Source organism: Corvus moneduloides, chromosome 4 (assembly GCF_009650955.1).
Source record: "Corvus moneduloides isolate bCorMon1 chromosome 4, bCorMon1.pri, whole genome shotgun sequence".
NCBI classification, from domain to species: domain Eukaryota; kingdom Metazoa; phylum Chordata; class Aves; order Passeriformes; family Corvidae; genus Corvus; species Corvus moneduloides.
Window position 1 is genome coordinate 20050456 of NC_045479.1, and position 13080 is coordinate 20063535.

Consider the following 13080-nt stretch of genomic DNA (forward strand, 5'->3'; position numbering starts at 1 on the left):
CCTCTGGGATGTGGGGGGCCATGATGGAGCTGTGTGTGGCAGAGGGCACGGCAGGTCAGCACCACAGTGGCAGTGCAAGGGGGGATGCAGAGAGACCACACCACCCTTATTTATGTTTTTCTTGGCTCTGCAAGCACCATTTCTTCCTTAGCTCTACAGCTGCTAAAAATAACCATGCTAAATTAATGGCTTACACTCACGTTAAACTGTTAAGCTTGCATTGGTCACTCCAATATGTCATGCCAAAAGTGGTGCTTATTGCACATTTAAAGCTTGCATCCTCCAAGTTTCTTTTTGGTATTTGAAGCTGGACAGGTAATCCTGAATGTGGAGGCATTTGCTTTTTCTTGGAGCAGGGTCAGCTACAACCCAGGAAAGGTAGAAAGGTGCCCGTGTCCGAGGTGAGTAGCTCCCTGAGGATTTCTGGGTTATTTCTGGAGGACATTTAATGGCCATGACCTGGCCCAGGGCTGGGACAGGTGAGGGCAGCATGTCAGGGCTATTTCTGCAGATCACCTCCCCTAGTGAGCACTCTGAGCAGCTCTTACTGCAGGGCCAGAAGAGGAAGCGAAGCAGTGATGCTGCTAACCACTTTAAATGTGTTATTTTAATGAATCTGACAGATGGGTATCAGCCTATGTTTATTTCTCTGCTATCTGAGGTACAACGTTAAAAGAAAACAATGGAAAATGTATGGGAGCCACAGCTCAGTGCTCAGACAGCTCTTGGGCTCTTTTTAATGCCTGGGGCCAATTAAAGCACAATCGTTAGGCTGGGACACTTGATGCGAAGTATGCCAGGGTGTGTGCACGTGTGCCTTTCAATTTAGGAAGATAAAAAATGAAAAATGTGTCTCAAAGCAAGAGTTAGACTCCTGACTAGGCTGGGGATGTGTACATGAACCATCAGCTGTGTACTCTGTGAAGTACCTTTGAAGGTAAAGTCGTGGTGGAAATCAAAGCAGCCTGAAAATAAAGCTGGTGGGGAAGTTGCCATAAAGCACCTTAAAGCAGTGCCTCTGTTTTAGACATGCTTCCTCCTACAAATTAGACAGAAAAAAAGCAATGTGCTCGGGAAATGTGTGGTGCTACTGATTTTCTCAGAAGGAAAGGCATGGTACCAACACCTATTTAAATGTTGCAGAGCTTTAACACTCTGAGTTGATACATATTTACTTTTGCTTTAATCTGCTTGTCTTTCTTCTCCTGTTGTTTCTTTATCACTTTTTTGTTGCTTTAGACTTGTCTTGCGGAGTTCTCCCAGCACATGTTTTAAGCAGTCCTAAAATCATAAAACTTGTGGGAAAGGCAAGCAAGGAGCAAGGATTCACCATTTCTCACCATACAAGAGCTATGGCTGAAGCAGTCAAAGAAGGCTGGGGTTTTCTGCATTACACGTAACTAAGTGCAAGTCACTGTCATGGTATGTCATAATCTAGAAATACACCTATGTTGAAAAAGAGATTAATTGCATGCATAAGCAGTGGGGGTTCATAAAATCTGACTGATTGTTTATGGTGCGGGATGCCCTTACACCCCCAAGTGCTTGGGCAGGAATCCTACAGGAAACATCTCTATATACGCAATATGGGTTTTCTTATATAACCTTTCACTAATCATTTTTAGTGAAGTGGTTAGACCTGCAGTTCACATGAAGGTGTTTTATCTCAATTTTGGAGTGGTTCCAGTACTTTGCAGATGTTGCAAGGTGCATACCTACTGTGGTTGAAGAGCCTTCAGTGGTGTCATGAGCTGAACCAATGTCTCTGGTGTGTAAAAATGACATTATCCTGTCTAAGATAGATATTCAACTGAGAGAGTTGTAACACTGCTCCTCTATGTGAATTCTCTCATGTGCAGCTGTTTTGGAGTCCCCCATGTGTCTTCCCTGGTTGATGACACCAAACCCTGTGGACACAGAAGGGTTGTAATAATTGTTTTTGGAGGGTGATTTGTACTGGAGACTGCAAGCTCAGTTACCTTCTGAGCTCACTGCCTACATAGATCTGTGGAGAAAGGAGCTCTCCCCAGCTGGCCCTGCATTCATCTGTTTTTTGGTCTGGTGGGTTTTCTTTTCAGACCTTCTCCCCTTCTCTCCTGAAAGAGGATAAACCCACCAAAACAAATAGAAACATGAAATTGGTTAAGAAACAAAACATAGAAATCATTAATGAGGAGCTCTGTTCTGCCCTCTTTTCCTCTCCCCTGGGTAAATTGTCTGAGGTCTGAAATGGCTCACCAAGCAGCCAGATGAGCAGTAGAGGAAGGGATGGAGTGGGAGGACAGGAGAGTAGGGTCAGCCCTTTTGGTGACAGAACTCATCTAACACATCAGCTCAGCCCATCTCACCTCCAGTGAGGGGAAAATTCACTGCCTAATGCCTGTGGAGTGGAATTTCCTTCTTAAACTTGACTGGTGAATTTCCAGTAGATCCCCATGTAATTTTAGTTTTAAGGAAGATTTACTATCTTTCAGGTCATAGTGGTTTGCAAGCAAGCTATTTGACTGGCACACTATCACTCTTTGCAGCTCCAGGACAGTGTGGGTGAGCTCTGTAGAGCCAGAATGACTGACCTGAGTGGCACAGTGCTCAGTAGTTGGTTTGTTTGAAAACTCTTCCACACAATTTTCTTGTCTCCACAAGGAATGAATCACTAAATCTGCACTGCTCTAAAATCAAAACCAAACAGGAAATCTTTGCTGCTTGCAATTAAGGCCCCATCTGTAATCAGCACATCTGTTGCAGAGCAGATGCTCTCATTCTTGAGTGTTGGCTTCCTACCACTCAAGTTTTCTCTCTGACTTGGAGTGAAGGAGATGATGGCCCCATCCCACAGCTTCAGAGAGATTGTGGTGGTGTTCACAGGTGGAGCTGGCCATCTCTGTTCTGGGATGCCAGGCTGCAGGGCAGGCAATCACAACAGCAACTCAGTCACTGTAGAAATTCTGTGGACGTTGCACATTTGTGCATAGTTGTTGGAAATTTCAACAGCTTGTTTACTTGTGACTTCTTCTCATATTCACAGTAGAGCCTAAAATTCCACAGATGCAGACTTCTGGTAGCATTTGGCCCTTTCCTTGCAGTGGGTGGAAGTGATTTGTGGATTAGTGCTCAGGGGGATAGAGACAGAGTGAGGTGTATCTTGCCCTTGAAGATCTTTGTTGTTACATTTAGAATAAAATTTTATCTGAATTTTACATGATATGGGAGTTTGGCACAGAGAACCAGATTTATCTACCTGATCCATGCTCATTTCTAATCACCAAACAGCAAAAACTCACTGTCACTTAGTAGAATGTCATACCAAGAGTCTGAAACTTTCTACTGCAAAACTGCATTTTTCTCCAATGGCACCAGTGGTATAAAACTTACGCAGTTGGGAGAGGATTTCTCTCACACTGAGGTGAGTCAGAAATTGAATCCATTTAAATGCTATCCATAATGCACATTTTTATATTACGTTTGTTAAAATTCCAGTGTCAGCCAAGACCCAAGCTGGCTTGGCATACAGCAGTACCAGTAGCAGTCCAAATTTCTGGACAATTTGAAAACTGCAGATGCAAGTGCCTAGGACATGTGAGATGTTTTCCTGTCTGGTATTTTTCCATAGGTTATAGCAGAAGCCATTATTACAACTTAAGATAAAAAACTACCTTTTTAATGGCTAAAACCATGGAGACACAAATCCCACTCTAGGGAATGTGAAGCCTTGACAGAACTGACTGCTCTGGACTGTGATATAATGATACATATTTCTGTGGAGGAGGGTATCTGTGCTTTGAGTGGAGATGAGCCATCTCCATGGATCAGTTACTTAATCCTATTAATATAAATTGAGAATTTTTGTTGTGATGGCACCAATCTTATTCCAGCTGGCATCAAAAGCTGTCACTCTGGTGGGCAGACAAGTCAAGTTAGAATAGCTACAGGAATTGATTTACCTCTCATGTAAGGCAAAACTATGTGTCACAACAGAGCATCATGCATAAATACTTCCTCTAAATTAAATACTCCCTCTAAATACGCCCTCTTCTCAGCATGGGCAGCGTGCTCAGCCAGTGTGGCTATTCCCAAGCCTCAGGCTCTCAAAGCCAGCTCCAGTTTCTCCACTTGGTGCTTCCCTGTGCTGGGTTCTTTCAGAGCACAGGCAGGGTGGAAGAAGAAGGCTGCAGTGTGCTTCAAGTAGGAAAATCACATCCTCAATCAGGCAAATCAACACAGGGATTTCACTCTAGCTGCATCAGATAAAGGATCTGACCCCTGCCCAGTCCTGCCCTACTGTGGGTACTTAAGGCTGTCACTATACTGATTTTTTCCAGATTTTCTTTCAAAGCTTGTCCTTGTAGGAATTTTAGTCTGTTGTTGCTAGTAAGAAACAATCTTTTTTTAATAGACATAAAAAAACATAAAACAGTCTAAGCTCATATGACTTGTTAATTAAAGTCATAGTCAACAAGCGTAAAATTGTACACAACCACCCAAAAAGGGTGAGTGTGCTGGTCTGTGCAATTCAGCTTGCACTTTAAATCACATATATTAATAGCCAACTTGTTTACAGAAAACAGACCACAGAGCAGTTTAAAACTTTAATAAAAGTTTACAGAAACTTTTTTTTACTTTTCCTTACTTTTCTCTTAGCAAGTTACTCTAGCAGCACATCAAAGCTGACATTATTAGCTTGCCTGAAAACTGCTGAAAACCACCCACATACCTGACTTTATATTTTTTTTTAGTGCTGTGTTTCCTGGAAGAAATCATCAGTTTAGTACAAGTCCTGAGCATTGCTGGCTATGAAGCTTGGCATACAGAGAAAATGTTGTGGGAGTAAATAGATGTTGGCTAATAAAGACAGTGTCCCACAGGCAGCATCATCCTCTTCACCCAGATACAACATGGAATTAGAGGTTCATTGGCTTTTGCACGTGGAATTAGAGCTTGGTTGCAAAATAATTCTGTTTGAGTGTTAACTTTGCAGAATGAAATCTTGTTTTATGGAGGATATGTTTGTATCTGTTATAAACAATGTCGCTTTTTGAAAAGACAAAAAATAGCATTACTACTCCAAAGTGGAAAATGACATTATTATTCACGGTGGAAAATGTCGTTGCTGTGCTGATAGCTGTTGACAGGTACTTGTCGTGGCTGTTTGCTGTGATGTGCTAATTATTCTGAAGTTCAATCAAATGGCATTTTGTGTTTTCATTTCAACTGTAAAACCACGGTATTTGTGACATGTTGACAAGTGCGTGTTTAATTGCTCCGTGGATATCTTCCAAGCTCATGTGTTTCCCGCTTACTTTGTGAAGAAAGGTGCATAATTAGCTCTCAGGCTATGGGGTAGGTTGCTCATTATTGTATTTTCATTTCCTCTGCAGCGATAAATCCAGAATGGTGACAAATGTGAAAACCCATCTGTGATGCTGAATGCTACCTTGACTGGATTGTAAAGGTGGAGAATTCTGGCTGATTTTGCAAATCAAGATCATGAACCACCCATGGTAAGAGCTTCTTTTCTTTCTCACCTTCTCTCTGTCTCACTTCCCTCCACAGGTCTAGAACCTAAAGAAAATGATCCAAATGAATCAGACATTAAAAATGTCACCATGTATCTTGGGGACAGTCTTTGGCATTCATACTGCTACAGATTATATCTGTTGTCTTTCTTGCTTATTTCCTTGGGACTGTCACTGGTGTCAGGGTCATGGTGTTCGAAGAGGAAACAAGCCAAACATTGCAATTGCTCCAGTCCAGCTTAAAGTAAATGAATTGGGCAGAGGTAACTGGAAAGAGAGTTGGATTATCTCTAAGTCCAACATTGCTTTTCCCAGAACTCGGGGGGTCTGGGTCTAAATACCACAGCTATTGACTGTTCAGGTGCAAAATGTACATCCATGTTTAAACACTGAATTTTGTCCCTTGTAGGTGATCAGGACAAATATTTTCTCCATAGAGATCCTAGTCTGCAGCTGTGCAGGCCTGGATTCAGTGATTCTGGAACTGTCTCCTGGTCCTGTCTCTTATGGGCCTGCCCATGGTAAGGAGGCAATTGACAGAAAACTGAAATCAATATGAAAGTTATTTACAGTTTTCACTGATGCTCAAAGTTGCCATGGCAGATCCTAGTGAGGAGAGCTTTGAATAAACCTACTAACCAGGATGAGATTTAGGAGAGAAAAGCATGAAATCACTTACCATTCTTCCCTTGCAAGGATGATCTTCAGCTGCTCCTCATATCAGGAAGATTAAGATGATGGTCTTTAGGTGCACATATGCATTAGGTTTGCTTTAATCAGAATTTATTGCATGCAATTGTACAGAGATTATAAGAGTAATATTTGGTTTTGTTGTTTTGTTTCAAGTTTTTCTTTTTTCCAAATACATTATATGGATTGTTTTAAAGACAGACACACAAATACCTTTCCTCAGTTAGAAAATAGTGTCAATTAAGTTAATTGTTTGTTTGCTGCTTGGTTAGCAGAGTCCCTAACCAGACCTAGGAGTATTCAGGCTCATAGACACATGAGAGCAGCCTGAAAGCTACCACTGTGCAGCTTGGCTTGCTTTTCTCCTTTCAGAAACTGTAGATTGGAAGCATTGTTGCCCTTTGCAAAGTGATTCATACTTGTTGATAACCTACATGACAGGGAGAAATGATGAGCAGGTGATAAATATCATTCTTGTGGCCTTTCCTACTTGATCTGGAAGAACCAAGCATGTGGTTGTAACTCATAGATCTTTCTTCTGCTCTTCTTCCCTGTGCTGCCATCCCCTCTTGTCTTGGCTTGCTGCTCTCTGTGATCCATCTGCCTGTCCCTCATGTGCTCCATCAGAAGCAGAATTTAAAAATACCTGTTTGAAAGGGAGCCTGGTTAGTTATGGCTGTGTGAAGGTGGGTGCAGGAGCATGCCTTGTGTTTCTTGTGTGGTGTTCAGTGATGGAGCACTAACAATTTTAGGGTAATTTTAATGTTGAAGTACAGTTCTGCCTCATTAATTCTTGCTATATTTAGAATTCAGAATAGCCAAAGTGTTTGAAGGATCAGTCAGTCAAGCTGTTCTCTTCTTCCTCTTCCCCTTTAACCTTATAATTCCATGTCTTTCCTCAGCTAAACCTCTTATGCTCCAAGCAAGCTGGGAAGCAAAGCAGGGACTCATCTGAAAGGGACAAACTTTGGGCCTAAATTTCAGTATGCCTTCCCTGTAACTTGAGCTGGGGGAGGAAATGATCTGCTATTCAAGTTACAAGCTTATGCAACACCACAATAAGCTTGCCAGGATCCTCCAGCGAAGCATTTGCAGCCATGTTCCAATATTTATAGCCTATATAAAAGTACAGGGGAAATTATTTAATTAAAAACACAGAAAAGGAGAACCAGGACATATTTCCCCTGTTCCTTTCTTTGCTGGTGCAAGGACCAGCCACTGTGGTGTGAGAGAGGTCCTCATCTAAGCCTTCTGCTTTTCTTTTGAAACGAGTGTAAAGTTACTCTGCTTTTCTGCCTTCTAATGCTATTTCTTTAAAAATTTATTTTCTCCTCACAAGACTAAGTTAAATGGGTTTGATATGTAGGCTCTTGCTCTGGTACTTGAGGGAAAATGCTTTCATTTGTTTTCATACGCTGATGTATTGGCAGTGATCACATTATAGATATATAAGCTATTCCCTGCTTCCCGCTGCATTGTGACAGTTTCTGAGTATAATAGCTAGTGAAATGAGTATCTTGCAGTAGTATTAAGAAACATGAAAATAATTACCATTGCAATTGCCACAACTCTCATGTGGCATGTGCAGTGTAGTGTTTTTATCTTGTTTGAAACTCTTTTACAGACTTAGTTCCCTGTATTGTGTGTTTGCCTGTACTTATTAGGCAAACAAGACAGCAACTCTTGCTATCTGTACACAAGAATGACATTTTTCCTTTTCTCCGGGTTGATGGAAGGGAGCCAGTTCAGGAGCTGCAGACTTCTGCATATCTCTATTTTACATTCATTTTTATACCTATAAGCTTGTAAAGGTCCAGTGTTGTTCTTCTGAGCAGCACTGCACAAAAACACACAGGCAAAAGTGCCCAAGTTTCTGTGTATACACACACAGAGTCAGAACAGGCAAACAAGCTTGGGATTAATCAAATTTTATCTTGAATGTGATGCAGGAGAAGAAAATATTACTGCTGTGTCAGAGCACTCGGGTGGAGCTGCCACACTCTGGAGATGGTGGGACAACAGAAACGGATAAATTGGAGCTTGTGTAGCTACAGCTTGTGCTGTACCTGTTCTGCATATGAATGGAAAGCTTGAGTCCCTGCACTTACCATTTTGGCGCCCTTCCTGCATATAAATATTACTTTGTCAGGTCTTTCAGCTTTCTAAAATGTAGCGACTGCTGTTCTCCAAATGGCTAAGGAATACAGGGGAGAAATGCCTCTCACAACCCCTTTTTGTGTTGGTGTTTTGAGGCTGTACTGGCACAAGCACTGATAAACATTTGCTCTTTCAGGAGTGGACTGACTGGTTATGGTCATTCTCCTGTCCTGGCTGGAGTGTTTGAGGAGGAGTCAGTGAACAAGAAGTCAGTCTGGCCTTTCTGGCCACCTTCATGTTATGAGGATTCAGCAGTCCAGGATGCAGTGGATGCTCCTCCACATCTCCTATGAATGACTCACACCAACCATCCAGTGTGAGAGCTGGCTCTTTCAAAAAACTGAAGGTACAGACATTGCCAATATTCTGAATCAATTGTGGGTTTTGTTGAAAGGGAAATAACCTTTAGTCTTTGGCCAATATACAGTTCACTGGAGATACTTCTGATGTTCCAAATCTGGCCTATTAGCATTATATTCTGCCCCATAAATGATTGTTCTGTAGCAACTCAGGGTAGTTACAAATGTATCCTCATAAGATTTACGGTGTTTCCCTACAGAGGGTTAGGAGACCTCGCATATTTGGCTGTAATATTTTCCTTCCTTGTAAATATTTAAATTGTTTGCTTAATGGATGCATCAGCTTGCTTTTATCTATATTCTGTTAACTCAGGCTTAACAAAAAAGGTCCTCATTGACTTAGGTCTAGAAAACAACATTTACTATGCAAAGTAATTCGAAGTCTGTCCTTGCTTTATCAAGAAGCGTGTTCAAACTGCTTAAGGGGTCTGGAAGATAATCCAGCTGTATCACACCACGCACATATTGAAGCAGACAGGTGAACTCAATAGTGGGTGTGGTTTTTAACCAGCTATACACTTGAGAGTTTGCATCTGGATCCTTCTAAGTCCTTGCAATACACCAACCCCAGAAATGCTTTCTTCAGAAAAATTGCCAGTGGCAAAACCCAATCATAGCTGCAGTTGAGACTGTGGAATAATGGGAGATGCCTAGAAAATGTTATTGAGGCCCAGAGTTCTCAGCTGTGAAATCCAAGCATGGTTAGGAGTTGGGTGAAAGAAGAGGAGTTAGGCCTGAAACACGGACTTTGTCTGAGGGTCATCCAGCTGTTGTCAGTGAACCAACACCAGACAAGTTTTAAGCATTTAATTAGGAGCTGGTTGTTTCAGTTTTAACTTTTTCCAGGCCCATTTTTCAATAAAAATCTCAGCAGCACTTATACTGGAAAGGCAATGTAACATGTTGGTTAGGGATATGAGGCCTGATTTTAATTTATTTTTTCAACTTCCATAATTTAGTTAGTCAAAAACGAAACAAAGATGTGATTATTAGGATACAAGGTCCTTTGCATAGATGTAAATTATTTCTCCACATACAATAAATAGCAGGTATGTGAGGATGAGCCAGCCCAAAACTCAATCAAGGGATGTAGTTACAAAGACACTGTGGGCTTGGCTTTGATTTCTGAGAAGGTTCAAACCGAGTGGTAATGGTTCTATCAATCAGGTTAAAATATGGGTTATTGTTAATGAAGGTAGCTGGGATCCTTTCAGCCACGCAAGTACCTGATGTACCTGGTCAGAATTACTGATACAAAAACTTGTACTTCAGATGAGGATTCATCTCCCCTGGCTTCAGGCATATAAAAATGTGCTTCTAATCAAAGTTAGCCATCAAGCTCCCTTCTGCAGTTGTTGCAGAGAGAGAAAGGGTGAGAGAGACACCTATAAAGGACCATTTTTCCCACTTTTCTTGGACAGATATCTTAAAAGGGACTGGTGGGTGAGATGACTTCCTTCATTGTGCTGATGCAGCTATAGGCAGCTTCTCAGAATCTGAGCCAAATATAGGCTGAATTTGATAAATTTTCAGCTCAGCTGTAGCATTAAGCAATCTTTGGACTGTCTGTCTCAGGCATGAACAATGTCCCAGGCTCTTCAGGCAGGACGACACTTTTGCTGATCTTGTACAAAGTCACTGTTGCTTGGTATTGGGCATTGAGTGCCTCAAGCATCACTTCAGAGGGAGCTGGCCCCACCAGTGAGGGTCAGTGGCACATCCACATCTGCACATCTAACCTTACTCAGGATGCTCAGAAGTGACAGTGAGGAAGGTCATGTACCTGTTTCCTGGTGTAGGAGCTGGGGAACTAGCTTGTGTCTTTTGCTTTCTCTTGTTTTTTTTTTTTTTATTTTATTCTCATCTTCCCACCCTGCACACTTGACTGATGTTGAATACAGCCCATCCCTTGGGGAATGTAACTTTCATTTTTAGTAGGGAAATGGTCTTGCAGTCATAAAAAATTGATGGCTGTCTGAAGCAGCAGTTACTCCTGCTTGAGAACTGCATCATTAACCTACAGCACAATGTACACATTACGGACATGTTTATAATTGGGAGAGTGTAGAATTCAGTTTCTAATTTCCTTCTTGTGGAGGCTCATAAAACTCACAGGGAAAACACTGCCTTTGACATGTTGCCATGGCAGACCTCTCCACTTCTGTAGTTCCTTCCAGAAGGATTGTTCTCTGTGGCCATGACAGTGGAGTAGGACAGAAGAGAAACCTTTTTGCTGTTCCGTTTTCAGGTGGGTGACTTCAGCATCTCTGTAGTGATGCCAGACATTGTGAGAAATGTATCTATCACCATGTGCAGCAGCCCAAAGCTGGGTGCAAGCAACCTGTAAGGCTCAGTGGTTGAATAGCTGGCAACTGAGGCATGAAATGCCCAGCCTGTCAAGCTTTGGTCACCAGATGTCTTGAGTGGACCTGGACACCCAGGAAAATACTGGTTTTCCTCCTCACAAGTTTCTGAGATCCTAATCAACATTCCAGTTGAATCTCCTGCCTGACCCTCTCAGCCCTCACAGAAGGCATTTGCCAACTCCACCATCTCAGTCGAATAACTGTGAGTTACACCCATGATGTGACCTGAAACAGCAGGTGTGTGTCCTGAGCCTCATGTGAGCTCACATCACTAGAACGGGAATAGAAGGTGGGGGTCATCCAACACAATGTTGGGTTCTCCCTGCATCACATTTACTGTGAGCAGTGGTTTAATTTCTTCACCCACAGCAGTAAGCCCACACGTGTATGTCCAGAAGGACCAGGTGCTCTGTCCAGCTCAGGAAGACCTGTTCCTTGTGGATTTCCTAGCTCGACACAGATCTGTTTCCTCATGATTGTCATTGTCCTCCCTGTCTTGATGCTTCACTTCTTCATCAGTGAAGAAAGAGCAGCAGTTTTTCCTCCATTCACCTTTTTGTTCAGATCAAACAAGTTTTATCATTTATACCCTATGTAAACTTTGTGTTAAGCTGATAAAAAATGAGTGAATTTAGACCCATTTGCTGTAGTCAATGACTGAGACCTGCTTTCTGTTATGAATTGGTAAACCTCTCTGTCAGGCGCTTTGAGTTTGGGCTTTTGATGAGCAACAGATAAACAAGATTTTTCTGTATATTTCAAGTGAATTACATCAGCTTTTAGAAAAAATCAACATTTCACACATCCAAGTTCTCAGGTGTGTTCAGTCCATTTCAGTAATCCAGTGGCTGAGACATGGCTAAATTTGTCTAGCTATGAATTCTTTCTGAGATGACCCTATATCTTTGAAATGGACTAGAAGGTCACAGCTAGCAACCTGATTCTTGGTTACTCTAAATACAGTGAAGTTAGGATTGCTCAAGAGGAATCTTGCAACTTAGAGATAAAAATGGAAAATATTCCAGTCTGTGTAAAAAAGGGGTATTATTACAGCTGGGTACCTTAAGCAATATAATTCATTTTATTCTGCCTGTTTTTCAGAGACAGTGACATTGGTTGGAACTGTAAAGAGTGAAAAGCAGTAGCTGAAAGCTTACTGTCAACAAACATCTTGTTGATCTGTGTGCATGCATCATTTACATATAACCTCAGAGGTGTTTCCTGGTAAGATGCAATCTGCTTGCTGTTCTCCTAATTTGAAAACAATGACAACAGTAGTCCAGTTATGCTGTGGCATTATATGCTTTAAAAACACATAGATGAGTGGACAAAAAAAAGTTTCCAGGGTCTGTTGAGAGCTTGTAATTGAATGTCTTATTTCTCAAGCATACTTCTAAAATTTCCATTCCTCCTTGTACACTCACTGTGGAAATTAATTTGGTACAGAAAGGTTATTCTTGGCAATAGAGAGATTTGTCTTTGGGACGTTTCATAGTGCAACCAGTCACTAAAACTAGACTTTGCTGTCCCAGCAGCATATCAGTAAACAACTGGCAGTGAATAGAGATCTTAGAAATATCCCTCTTCCTAGTTTTTATTTTTTGTTTAGAAAACAAACAAGCTGGAAAGATTTCTTTCCTCGGGGAAGGAGAGGACTGAAAGTTCTGGTGATGGCTGAGCTTAGCAGCGGTGGGCAACTTATGAATTACACTCAGTTCTACTAATGCCCCATGTACCTGATGTACAGAAGCCTGCTATTTAGCTGGACCACTCCTAAGCTGTAGGATAAATTTATTTTCCTTACATCCCCAGCTTGCCCTCTTTAACCACTGACATATGTGTCTTAAGGGACTTAAATGTTAAAGAAAGAATCTACAAGGCTGTGCCTGCCAGTAAACAGAAGGGAGGGCCAAAGTGCCTGTTCCCAGCATGTGCTTGTCAGGAATATTCTGGAGTCCTGCTGTGTGGCTGTAGGTTGTGGGGACTACAATAACA

General features: G+C 41.8%; 1 protein-coding gene across 1 annotated transcript in view; it reads left to right on the plus strand.

Moving 5' to 3' along the window:
* The first annotated feature begins 12224 nt into the window (after positions 1-12224).
* The window catches only part of CHST11 (carbohydrate sulfotransferase 11), a 180982-nt gene continuing 180126 nt past the window's right edge, over positions 12225-13080 (plus strand). Inside the window, exon 1 of the mRNA XM_032105908.1 lies at positions 12225-12309. The gene's annotated coding sequence lies outside the window, so the exon portion shown is untranslated. The remainder of the gene's footprint in view (positions 12310-13080) is intronic.